The following is a 12553-nucleotide window of genomic DNA, read 5'->3' as shown; positions in this document are numbered from 1 at the left end:
AGACATTCGAGATTTTGGAATGCTTTCGAGGCGCAAGCGCGACTACTCTCTACCGCAGCGTCTTCACGCCATAGGTGGCAGCATAAGTTTTGAAGAGCAAATACGTTCGATAAACGATGAAATTCTAAATACTATTTATATACACTACACGGAATTTTTCCAGAAGTTTTGTTAGCAAGCAAATATTTACCGCATACTCTGGAACCCGTCGTAGGAAAGAAAGGCAGCCATGTAGTCCCGGTGCCAGTTTTTTCACTTTGTGCAGTTGTTTTGCTGTGTTCCGTCTTTTTATTTTGTGCGCGTGTGCATCTGTGTGTATATTTCAAGTGAGCTTTTTTTTTATTCAGTGAAGTTTATTGCACTTTTTCGTTTTTTGCGACACACGCAGGAGATAGAGCCTAATGTATCCAACAGACCGCACACAAAAAATGGCAGGGCTATGGGCTTTGGCCTCTCTTAGAACAGAGGCGTTTAGTTATGAATAAATAGTAAAATTTAGTAGAAATGACGTATTACTTTTAAAAGTAGCAATTTTATAGCGAACTGTAACTATACAAATTACTTGTTGCTGCTATATTTGTTTAAAACAAAACTTGACGGCAGCAGCGCCCCTGTAGCTTGGCGGCAGAATACTGAAGCTTTCGAATGCTTTTGGAATAGTGTAGCACCGTGCGGGTCCTTCCAGTCCGAATGCCATTCGAAGTTTCGAATGCCGTTCGACTCGAATGTCATTTCCACGCACCCTTGTCGCATAGGTATAATCTCTACACGCTTTGTGCCGCATATTTGCTACGCTGTGTCATGCAGCGCGCCGTGGCATGCTGAGTTTCGCGATTGTATCTCAGCGCTCTGTTAAGCGGCGGTTTTCCACTTGGAACGCGCAAGTGAATTTTATGTTTCACACAATCAGGGTTCAGGGTGACGCATTCGGACGATCCTTGCAGTGCTGTTGGATGTGGTGCTATGAAATCGAAAATCAGTGCATTCAAGGATATGTCCCCATAATCTCTAGTCGAGCGGCGCTATTTCTGTTCTCAGAATTTGCCTCGTCGCAAGTTGAGTTCAGTTGAGTTGTATGCTACAGGTGGGGTACTAGCCTTGCTTAGTCTGCCGGCAATTGCTCCACCGTAGAGTCACTTATATAATAATAAGGACCGAAAGCCTGTCGGATCTGCACCGCTATGCGCACAGTCACTTATAATAGTACATATTCAGCCCTCGCAGTCAGCATATATGCACACATTCACTCACAGCAGAACAAAGTGCACTCCAGAAGTCCCCATCTATGCACATATTCAACACAGCAGAACATACTTCATTGCAGTACCACCATCCATGCACACATTCACTCAAAGTATAACATGGTCCACTCCACACATTCAATCACAGTAGACCATAGTTCGTTCTTGCTGTCACCATTTAGCTGCGCGATCAGTGGCTTGCAGAAATGTTAAAAGAAGACGTGCTGCCTCCCTTCTTCATGTTTATACGTATGCGTGTTTATTTATCATCTCTTCGGACATTTATGGCGTTTTACCGACCCCAAAAAACTCGGCCATCCCTGGGAACCTTTCAAGAAAAGCTAGATCTCCAGTCCCCACTCTACCGAAGTAAAGTAAGCGGCATTAAGATGTCAGCCTGCACATCGACTAAATATTCATATGTGTACAAGTTTCTCCAGGTTACCATTGCGGTTGGTGTAAAGCCAGAAGTGAACTACTTATTTATTTGTTAGCCTTCTTATATTCAAGAAAAGCTGATTTGAGAAAGCTATACAAATCCAGTGCGGAAAACGTGCGCAATGCAGCACTAAATGCAATTTAGGTTTCACGTCTTAAAGCGACTCAGGCTACGAGGGACGCCGTAGTGAAGGTCTCGAGAACTTTCGACCACCCGAGGTTCTTTAACGTGCACTGACACGGCACAGTACACAGGCCTCTGGAATTTTGCTTCCATCGAAATTCGACTGCTCCAGCCGGGATCGAACCCGCGTCATTCGGGTCAGGAGCCGAACACCGTAACCACTGAACCACTGCGGCGGCTCAGATGGGATTTCTACAGCCACTAGAAGCTACATGTTTGGTATCCATATTAGTTGAAGGGTACTTTGTGTTATTGCTGGTGGGGCACTCGGAAGGATACTGATATGATTTTTCTTTATGGTTGCTGTACAAGATGTAGTGAGCAGCTGAAGCCTTACGCCTGTGCCAAAAGGCGAACTTTAAAAAAGAACTCTTTTGCGGCCTTCCGGTGATTTCAGTGCAATAGAATACTGAAGCGTTCCCAGAAGGGCATCAGCCATCGACTCATTTTCACGTTGCTATCGAAGTGTCTGGGACATGCAGAGATAAGGCGCTGGGAAACGATATCATTTCGGCGAACTGGCGACTGTTTTCGCACCTCTGCTGAGATATTACGTTCTCAGAAAACGCGGTTTGTACTGTGTGACGGGTGCATAATGGGAATCGCTTTAGTAGACGTCAGTGGGATGCCTGTACTTGATAGTGCATAGCTAAAGCACCATGCGTCATAGCTGCAGGGTTAGGCGACGAACGGGCGCCAGACGTTAGCATTGTCTGATCGCGTAGGGACGTCAGAAGAGATTCAGGGTACAGACCATGTTGGAGATGTCAAAAAGCAAGCAGTTACAACTAGCTGCACTTAGTACACTGGTTTCGAGGAGCTTGTCTACTGCTAACACATTGTGCGTCCGTACCACATTGAGTAATTCTATGCTCCAGTGACATTGAACATGTCCCTGCTCTCGTAGAACGACAATACATGTAGAATACGACTACAGTAAAATTATGCGTAGCCGACTACCACAAAAAAAAAATCCCTGCTGTGAACCTGAGCGCACTTGCTAGTAAAAAAGTACTAGGCATATCACCTGCTCAGATGCACCACTGTCTCCGAGGCGACAATGTGAACACCAACCTTGCAGACGCAGTGGAGCGTCCTTCACGGCAACGGATCCGGCAGCTGCAGAAGCCATTTCAATAGCCGTCACAATCAAAATGAGCGACACCCAAGACCATGGCACCCACATTCTTAGAGATTCCCAAGTCGCCTGCAGATCCAACATGAGTGGACGTGCCCCACGGACGGCTCTCCGCGTTCTGGGCGGCCATCTTCAGTATGATCATGTTATCACCTAGGTCCCAGGACATGCAGGTCTCGATGGCAACATAGGGGCAGATGCCCTAGCACGAGATTATACCATTTGAGCTGGGCACACTGACTCTACCCTCTGCCCCTTTTCAGCCCATTTTTTAACCCGCCTACTGACCCTGCGCCGAAATAGGCGTCTCTACCACCGCCACATAAGAAACCTTCCCCGGCAGGCTCCTACCACCTAACCCGCAACGAAACACTCACTTTCCCTAATCTCCACCACCTCACCGCATTCACCCAGCATTATACGCAGATATATGTCCTTGGTGTGGCTATATTTCAACATTCGGACACATAGCATGGACATGAGCTAAACCGAACCACTTAAAGCCGCATAACGCGGCGCTGGACCAGTGGGAGTTGACGCTGGCCAGCGGCACCCTTGGAGACCAGGAAGCGCTAGTCACCAGTCTCCTAATCGTTGGGGGAAGCCACTGGAGACTTGCACCTAGGACCCCACACACAATTCACTCTGGTCTCCTTTTGCAAATAAATGTTTAATCCTTTTCTCTAGTCATCGATGCTATACCCGGCCAGCTATGAATCAACGATGCGTAGCTACAGATCTATATGCTTCTGATCGCATGTGTTTCGACAGCGTCATCTATGGTTACTGACATCATGCAGCGACAAATGTAGCGCTGCGCCCGTGCGCGCAAAATGTAGCAGCTGCACTGTCTGCTACCTGGCTCTGCCTGCAACTGGTAGCTGCCTAATGTTGTAGCCGACTGGGCAGACAATGCAAACTACTTGACCAGCGTGACTAGTAATGCATTAAAAATTCGCAAATCGCAATGTTAGTTCATCCACGACTATGGGAAGTACCTTCGCGTATGGCGTTGCCATTTACTAGTGCTCACCGCACTTCTTTCACTTTGGATGCTTTGCCCAGCCTCCGCGGACGCAGGCAGTGATTTACCTTGAAGGACACCGGCGTGCTCTTGGCCTTCGGTTACTTAGTTTCAATGCCGCCTCTTGGTTGCTTTTTTGGGTCGACATGTTCTTTCCCAGGCTGTGTTCCGGAGGCTCAGAGACACCCTTCTATCTCAGCGCTTAATGGAAGCACAAGTTTTTCAATTTCAAATTTCAGTACACGACGGCGCCTCGTTCGCTACAACCATGCAGTATAACGATAGCTGTTCTCTGTATAGCTGAGAAGAATTGCAGTTGCCCTAATGCGTATTTCAACGCTAGCACCACACTGGTTCCTAATAAGCGAGCGTTCTTTATATCAGCGGCCGTTATAAGTGGGCTCGACGGATATCAGACAAGGACAGGATATTGAAGATCTCGTGCCGAGAATTGTGAAGAAAGCCAACAGTACTGATACCTAGGAAGGCAAAACCGAATATTTTTTATTTGTGCTGTTGGTAAATTGGAAATTAGTAGCCTAAGATTTTTTACCTCAGAGATAATGAACTAGAAAGTAGAAGAAACACAACCGCATCTCACAGGTGGCATGCAAACTCACCAACTCCGCAGGTCGCGCGTGGTGGGTATGAATGGGGAGAGCCAGACGAGTGAGGCACTCTAGAGCTTCCATGCTTGTAGTTGCAAGGTATGGATTAAGCGGCAATTGTAGCAATTACTATCGGTTATCTCGAATCACTTCTCCCTGGCGAGCCGCCGCGGTGGCTGAGTGGTTATGGCGCTCGGCTGCTGGCCCGAAAGACGCGGGTTCGATCCCGGCCGCGGCAGCAGAATTTCTATGGAGGCAAAATTCTAGAGGCTCCTGTGCGGTGCTATGTCAGTGCACGTTAAAGAACCCAAAGTGGTCGTAATTTCTGGAGCCTTTCACTACGGCGTCACTCATAGCCTGAGTCGCTTTGGGACGTTAAACCCCCATAAACCAAACCAAACCTAAACCAACTTCTCCCTGGTAATCTTTCATCAATTATATTTAGTCACTTCTAGTAGTTTAAATAAACACCATATGCAAATAAATTCAAAATTAAATGGTCAATTCTAACGTTTAAAGCGGCTGTGAAAGAGGCTAAATAAAGTAGCGGAATGCATGGGATATTAAAGAAGGCCGCTTTACGAATAGTGTCCAGCAAGATTTTTTAAATGCGCTTTGTAGAAGCTGAGTTATCTGTTGTCAAAATTTGAATTTCATCGTCCTCGCGCCTTTCTCTCTGCTCTCGTCACTTTTTGCACGCTGGAATGGTAGGCGCTCCTCCACCGACCCTCCCCTCCCCCTCTGGGAGCGGACCTTCCCGATCCGCTGGAGCTAAGCGGCTTATTGGCCGTGACCAAGATAGCTGCCTGACGTCTGAAAGAATCTAACCAATGGCCACCTCTCACCTTGTATACGCAGGTGCGAGCGACGGAGGAGGGTTCGAGTATGAAAAAATCGCCGGGAAGGGCACGCGAACTTTCGCGCGTGGTTGCGGGTCGTTTACTGTGTGTGGAAGAGTATTATTTGGCTCTGGTTTGCGTGGTAACAAAGTGCAGTGATTAAGTGAGTTAATGTGCTCTCCTCAGAATGCGTTTCAGAGCCCCTTTAACATCTCGAACCGACACGTGGGATATGAGGGACGTCATAGTGTAGGACTGTGAATCGAATCAGACAAATTGGACTTCTTTAATGAGCGCTTACATCCATCCATCGAAATACGGCGGTAACGGCCGAGACCGAACTCGCGACCTTGGGATCAGTAGCTGAACGACAAAGCCGCTGAGCAGCCACGGTTGGGTGACACCAGATTATGCATAAATAAAAGTATGCACGAGGTGCAATGGAAGCCATCGACGAGGTGGTGTCAGCGATCAGTGCCGATAGCAGATGTCTCATGGCTCTTTCGTGTATTGCCTCCAAGACGTACCTGGAGGCTGGTGTCCTTTCTCCCTAACCAGGACAGCTTGACCACGGCGCTGCAATGCAGGAGACCACCTTGGCGGAACTGGCAGCGAAGGGATGCAAGGACGACGACACTGCGAACAGAACAGGGGAGGAGGGGGTGGGTGGTTGATTGACTGGCTGGTGAAAGCCGGCTGCTTGAAACCTACCCCTGCATTCTCTCAAGGCACTGTCTCGGGCGACTTTTTGAGCCGGCAGTTTGTGTTGGGACATAAGTATGGTGGGGCAACCAGAAAAGGAATGTAAACCAATAGGCCCCTGCCTGTGCCACTTAAGTATAACAGGCTTAACCCAATCGTAATATAAATGAAAAGGCCCGAAGGCAATGTTGTGCTTTTGCCACCCGTAGGTGGGAAAATAAAAAAATGGAGTAATGCTACTAAAGGACCCAGAGCCGGGGGAGCGGGCCCGGGGAGACTCCCCTGATCTCCCCTGGGACGTAGCGGAGGGGGTGGGACGTAGGTTGTGGGAATGGGACTGAAGGAAGGGTTATGGGTAATCTGATGGGAATGGGGACGGCGAGACATTGACCCTCATTTTATCATTGCTCGACTCCTGTCTGGCCAGGACAGGGAGGGCGTCGATGTTGACCAATGGTGCGGCTCCACGCACAGGATGCCCGACCACCCAACGACGCAATAGCTCCGACTCGGAGACAGGAAATCCTAACCCGGGGCAGCTGCCTCGGGCTCCTCCACGACTTTTAGGGGTCCGGTTAGGACTTGCGAATCGCTGCCCAGCTACTAACCGTCAAGTATTTTTCGCGGTTTTTCAGACTCCGGAAGTATGTGTGGTGGATCCAGACAATGGAATTAGACTCCCGGGGACCCATATGTGCTTCCAACCAACCAACCTTCCACTTATTTCCTCCCCTGGCTTGCTCCACACCTACTGAGGAGGGAGTGTTCAGGGCCGGGCTGACCGGGCCACAAGCCAAGAACCTGGCCGAGGGTGAGATAGCCCGGGCCTACTCCACCGCTACTCCACAACATCGACGGTTTCCGCATCGGTCGTACTAAGGTCCCCCGTACCTCGGCGTCCCGCGCTCTAGCCTCATGGCCGCGCGGTCAGCCATCCCTGGCTGCTTCCCCGAGGACATCGCTCCCAAGGAGCCCTTCTGCTGGAAACCCCCGCGCGGACCTGGCCTCTCCGTGACCAGAAACCGACGCGCCAGCCGGTAGCTACGAACGCCCCCGCGTGCAGAGGCCTTTTGATTTTCGAGCAATTTTCGAGCCCAATTCTGTGAGCCCAACCTGATTATAAAACCAGGCCTGCCTCCGCACAGGCATCGGACCTTACGTGCGCGACTGGCCTACTCAGTCGCTTGGGAGTCGCTGCCACTCCCATGGCGTTTTGCATCCCCAGAGGACGGGCCCCGGCAAGCCCATCCCCACCGCTGGCGTTGCACCGGAACAAAGCCTAGTAGCCGAAACTACACCGGCCCGTATCCGGTGGCAGGGGGGGGGGGGGGGGGGCACGAGCAGGCCGCACAGTCGGATTTCCCCCCCAGGCAATGGGACATGCGAACCCGAGCGGCGGAGCTCCAAACCCAGTCTGCGGGTAACCGAGGTCTAGGGACCTTTGGAAATGGTCATCATAACAGCTGCCAAGACACCTGGGTTCTGATGAACAGGTCGCAGCACCTGCGAGGCAGGCAGAAAAGCTGTGATTAGACGTGGATGACGGAGGACCCCGTGGAGCTGACGGTCGTACAAAGGAGATGCACAGGCGGCGGTGGGAAACAATGGAATCTGGAGTGCCAGGCGCCTCTTTGATATGTGCGGAAAACGGCGCAACGCGGTTGCCTTGAACCGACCGTACTTCGAGCGGCTTTTCTTTTCATAGGCGTATGAACTGCATGACGGAGCCCGAAAAGGACAGGCAGCGCAAGGAAGCTTGCACGGGAAAGCAAACTGGTCGCTTATTGTCACAGGAGCACGGGGCTGGATAGTCGACGTCTCACCAGTTTAGGGAATATTAAACTTATGTGCGGTGTGCAGTTAATATATGTTTGTTACCAGCGATAGCCAGTTATGTGGGCTTCGGTAGGAGCAGCAAAGACAGTCGTCGTTGTTTGAAGGTGGTACAGCTACGCAGAAGGGCATAATACCCTGGGCGGCACGCTGCGACAGCATGAAAGTAGCAGCGCAAGCGTGAGTGAGCGAAACATTTTATCCTAGGACCCACATCGGTGAATCGAAGAAGGCTTGCCCTGGAGCACTGCGCATGAACCAGGGACGACTGATCTGGAGCTCTAGTATTTAGAAATTTGGTGGTGTGCCGTGCCAGGCAAGGCCAGAAGAAGAACGGGGCGAAGGTTAGTTAGTGCAGCGCCCAGACTCTGCAGAGTGCGATAATACAGGAAGGTGGCGCAACATAAGGAAGTTTGAAGATTTTTGACGCAAGAACAAATCCATCATGTGCCCGCTGTATTATAATAACCTCTAAAGACTGGGAACACCTGATTGGTCAAGAGCATGGTGGTTTATAAAGTCGCACGACCGTCAAATCGTTTGTGCCTAGCCTCCCGTCTCGTTCCTGGTCTGCGCTACTCAGGGGTTTCCCCGGGTATTGAAATCAGGAGGGTCAGTGAGTAAATATTTAGACGAGGCGGCGTGAGGAGGTAGTTCAGGGCACAGGAGAAGCGGAAGAAATTTTTTGATTTGTTATTTTTGTCATTCATGCGTCTTGTAGAACTAGTAACGTTTTGCCTTCAACATTCATGAGAAACATTTCGAACAAGTACTTCACTTTACACAGGGACTTAAGTCGTATTTCGAAACAGACAAAACGAAAAAAAACAAGACTACAGAAAATTTAACGAGAATCTAGGCGACATTTGACTAGTAGCAACAAACCTTATAAATAACTATTCTGTTAAATACCACTTGCGTAACGCAGACGTAGAAAACGCTGTAAAAGACCAGTACCTGTTCACTAGAAAGTCGAATCCATGCTGAGCACTGTGCATAGACGAGCAAGGTGTATATCGGAGCTTTGGTATCACCCACGACAACCTGCATGACCCTGACACTTTTAATGCATTTACGGCTACACAACAAATGGCTCTATGTGTACAAGCAAAAATACTTCGCAACTTCCGACCATTAACTCAGCCATAAACTAGTCAAATAAACACTAGGCAAGATGTGAGCATCTATATAATTTCTTTGTAGCTGTGTATTGGCTGTGCTTACATTCGTGTAGAAGTCGTGGTTTGTTCCGCCATCTATGAACAATCCGCATGGTTTGCTTCTCATTCGAATAGTAGAGCCTCGATCAAAAAGTTCTCGGAAGGTAAGAACGAGAGTGTTTCTTATCATACATAGATTTAGAGTTTGAGGGCTGTCATAATAGGTTAAATATACTACTCAGAGGCAAACCGTCTAGCCTGGATACTTTTGGCAAAGGCTGCCCTTCTTCCGGAGATATCCAACAAAATTCCCCGCCGTGTGTGAAACAAAAAAAAATTCTCTACGAATTAAGGCGGTGGCTTCAGAAAAACAAGGAAATGTGTACACCCCGGCCTCTCGCCGATCGTCTAGAGGGTGCGTAGGAAAATCACTGGCGTTGCAAGATGGCAGCATACGAGAGTTGTGGGGAACTGAATAATCGTATTTCTGAACCTCAGGGCTCAGTTAAACTTGCAGTCCATTTTCACGACTGATGGCATGGACATTTTAGTTCCGTGCGATCATAAGCACGAAAAGGTCTCTTCACAAAGGGGGGGAGGGGGGCAAAGTTTCTTATTGCACCTGTCCATGTCTTCTGGGTAGCAGAGAACAAAAACTACAGAGAATGTTTACTACACTCGGATCAAGGCTAATGAACAGATTTGTGCTGCGTGGAAGACGAAGATGAGTTGTAGAAGCGTCGCTTGCTGTGCCAGTTGGTGCATGGTACCAGGTAAAGAAAAATTTGATCAAGTAAAAATTTTCAGTTGTGTCTCCAAATCGTCCATGTATATTCGTTCTGGTGTGTATTCGTCCTTTCTACTGGTGTCTGTACCTGGTAGGAAGGTGAGCGGGCAGTGTTGCGGGATGGAGCGCTCGCGCTAGGGCAGTTGCTGCGAAGACACCAAGGACAGACAAGGGACGATTTTGCTCGGAGTTGGTACCCACCGCATTAGTGCCTAGGCAATAATATGAGACAAAATTTCCGCCCCATTCCCCGTGTCTATTAGCAAGGACATTGCCCTCCTTGACCCTCCCCTCCCCCTTCCTGTGTCCGCTATATACGCACTTCTAAGCCTGCGATGCCTCGGCGTCCGAGGGCCCATTCGAGGAATACGGGAAAGTGGGAAGCTCATTGATGGTCTCCGCAAGGGCGCAGCCAACTAAATGACAGCAAACGAGGAGCTTGCGTCGAATGCAGTTAATAGTTTCTTTGCATGTAGCGAAGCATGTTCACTCACTGGACGAGCCACACTGTGCCCAGCCAAAGCGCTGCGCGAACGAGACAGATAAACAACGTGCCGCACCAGGAGCAGCCGTTTCAGCTCCCCGTCGTCGCTTGCGTGACATTCCCGAAGATCGCGGGGAGCGGGGAGAGTGGAAGTGAAACGACTAAAGTGGAAACATCCCACTTGTCGAGAACATGAAGCGGAGGCCATCAGACGCAGGCGTGAAGACCATGTGCTGGGAGAATCTGAAACCAAAGATGACGACCATTGGAATATGCAGAAATGCGGGAAAGGAAACGACAGCGTGGTGCCAACGCGAAAATAGCCAAGCGTCACCAAAAGCGTCGACATGCTACGCACGCGAAATCGTTGCAGCAAACACTGATATTGAGTGCCGCTTCTGGCGATATGACTTCGAATACACGTGTTATATGTATGCGCATATGTGGTTTCAAAATGCGAGAAATCCTCCCAACTTTGCACGCACAAGGAACATACATTTGTGTCACGGCGTGAAAACATGTTGCCCCGGCTGTTGCCAGTATCTTAACAGGCAACGAGGGCGAGGAATGCATATAAATTCTTTGCCTCCCGTAGCGCTGATACTTACAAAGAAATATTCTGCTGCAGCGTAGACTGCTTGGGACGTGGCGGTGAAGCGAAGGCGTGTTAACACTGCAGAAGTTGACAGGCGTGGTATGAAATAATGCAAACCAATCGTCTTTCAAATCCGTTGTCATGGACTTGACCTGACTTACTAGTAATTAAAAGACCAGACTGAAAACTTATTCTATTGTTCTAACCTAGAGTCTGATGCCCTGAACCTTCAGCGGTGGCCAGAAAAGAAATATACTGTTTTTTTTTCCTTTTTGTATATCCATATTCATCTAAATTTCTTCGGCCAGTCTGTATGCCTGTCACACTCATTGTAAAGCCGCGTTGATACTTTTATGTTACCAGCCACCGCGGTGGCTGAGTGGTTACAGCGCTCGGCTGCTGGCCCGAAAGACGCGGGCTCGATCCCGGCCGCAGCGGTCGAATTTCGATGGAGGCGAAATTCTAGAGGCCCGTGTACTGTGCGATGTCAGTGCGCGTTAAAGGACCCCAGGTGGCCGAAATTTCCGGAGCCCTTCACTACGGTGTCTCTCATAGCCTAAGTCGCCTTGGGACGTTAAACCCCCACGAACCAAACCATAGACCAAACGTTTATGTTACCAGCCGTGCTCGTCGTCAAACAAGGGAACTCTTTCGGGAAATGGCCCCTCTGGCCTTCTAATAAGCACTTCGAACTTTTAATTGTATGTGTTCCCGTGTATTGCTTCTTGCCATGCGCTATGAATAACCGCTGCGATTACAAAATGACATTGACCCCAACTGTAGGAATTTAGTGAGAGTTAGGTCGCGCATATTTTCTGACCAATTATGAACAAAGCCAGTGCCCCACACCTAGTAGCATGTGTATGACAAGAAATGAATAAACGTATCGCGGCAGTTCCTGTTCGTTAAACAAAGCGCTGTTACTAACTTCTGATTTCTTCTTTTCTGAAGCTCCTAACCACCGGTTCCGTGGTTTTCTATTACATCTATCGGTGTATGCAGTGGACCCCAAAAGGCGTTAAATTAAGGTGGAAGCACTTACGCTCGCTGATTCAAACGAGAGAAAGCCGCCGCGGTGGCTCAGTGGTTATGGTGCTCGGCTGCTGACCCAAATGACGTGGGCTCGATCCCAGCTTCGGTGGTCGCATTTCGATGGTGGCGAAATTCTAGAGGCCCGTGTGCTGTGCGGTGTCAGTGCGCGTTAAAAAAACCCAGGTGGGCGAAATTTTCAGAGGCCTTCACTGGAGCGTCCCTCATAGCCTGAATCGCTTTGGGACGTTAAAAACCCAATAAACCAAAAATGTAAAGAGAGAAATCGACTTTAATGGTTTTTTTTTCTCCTCCGTTAAACTCTACTGTGCCCCATCCCCCCTCTCCGGAACTTGTTTGCATACATTTGGCAGGTGACCTACACGTTGCTTTTGAAAAAAAAATGTTATTGATATGCTTACAATGGGAAAACAGTTCCGGAAAAGTTTTAGAGCAAAAATATACATTAAAAATGAACAGAAAAAAGCAAT

General features: G+C 49.0%; 1 protein-coding gene across 1 annotated transcript in view; it reads left to right on the top strand.

Annotated features, from left to right (window-relative positions):
* Positions 1-12553, top strand: part of LOC144119162 (monocarboxylate transporter 14-like) — a 70881-nt gene that overhangs the window by 18297 nt on the left and 40031 nt on the right. The gene's annotated exons all lie outside the window — the stretch shown is intronic.

Source organism: Amblyomma americanum, chromosome 2, assembly GCF_052857255.1.
Source record: "Amblyomma americanum isolate KBUSLIRL-KWMA chromosome 2, ASM5285725v1, whole genome shotgun sequence".
NCBI classification, from domain to species: Eukaryota; Metazoa; Arthropoda; class Arachnida; order Ixodida; family Ixodidae; genus Amblyomma; species Amblyomma americanum.
Note: the sequence above shows the minus strand (reverse complement) of the source record. Positions and strands in the feature narration are given on the sequence as shown.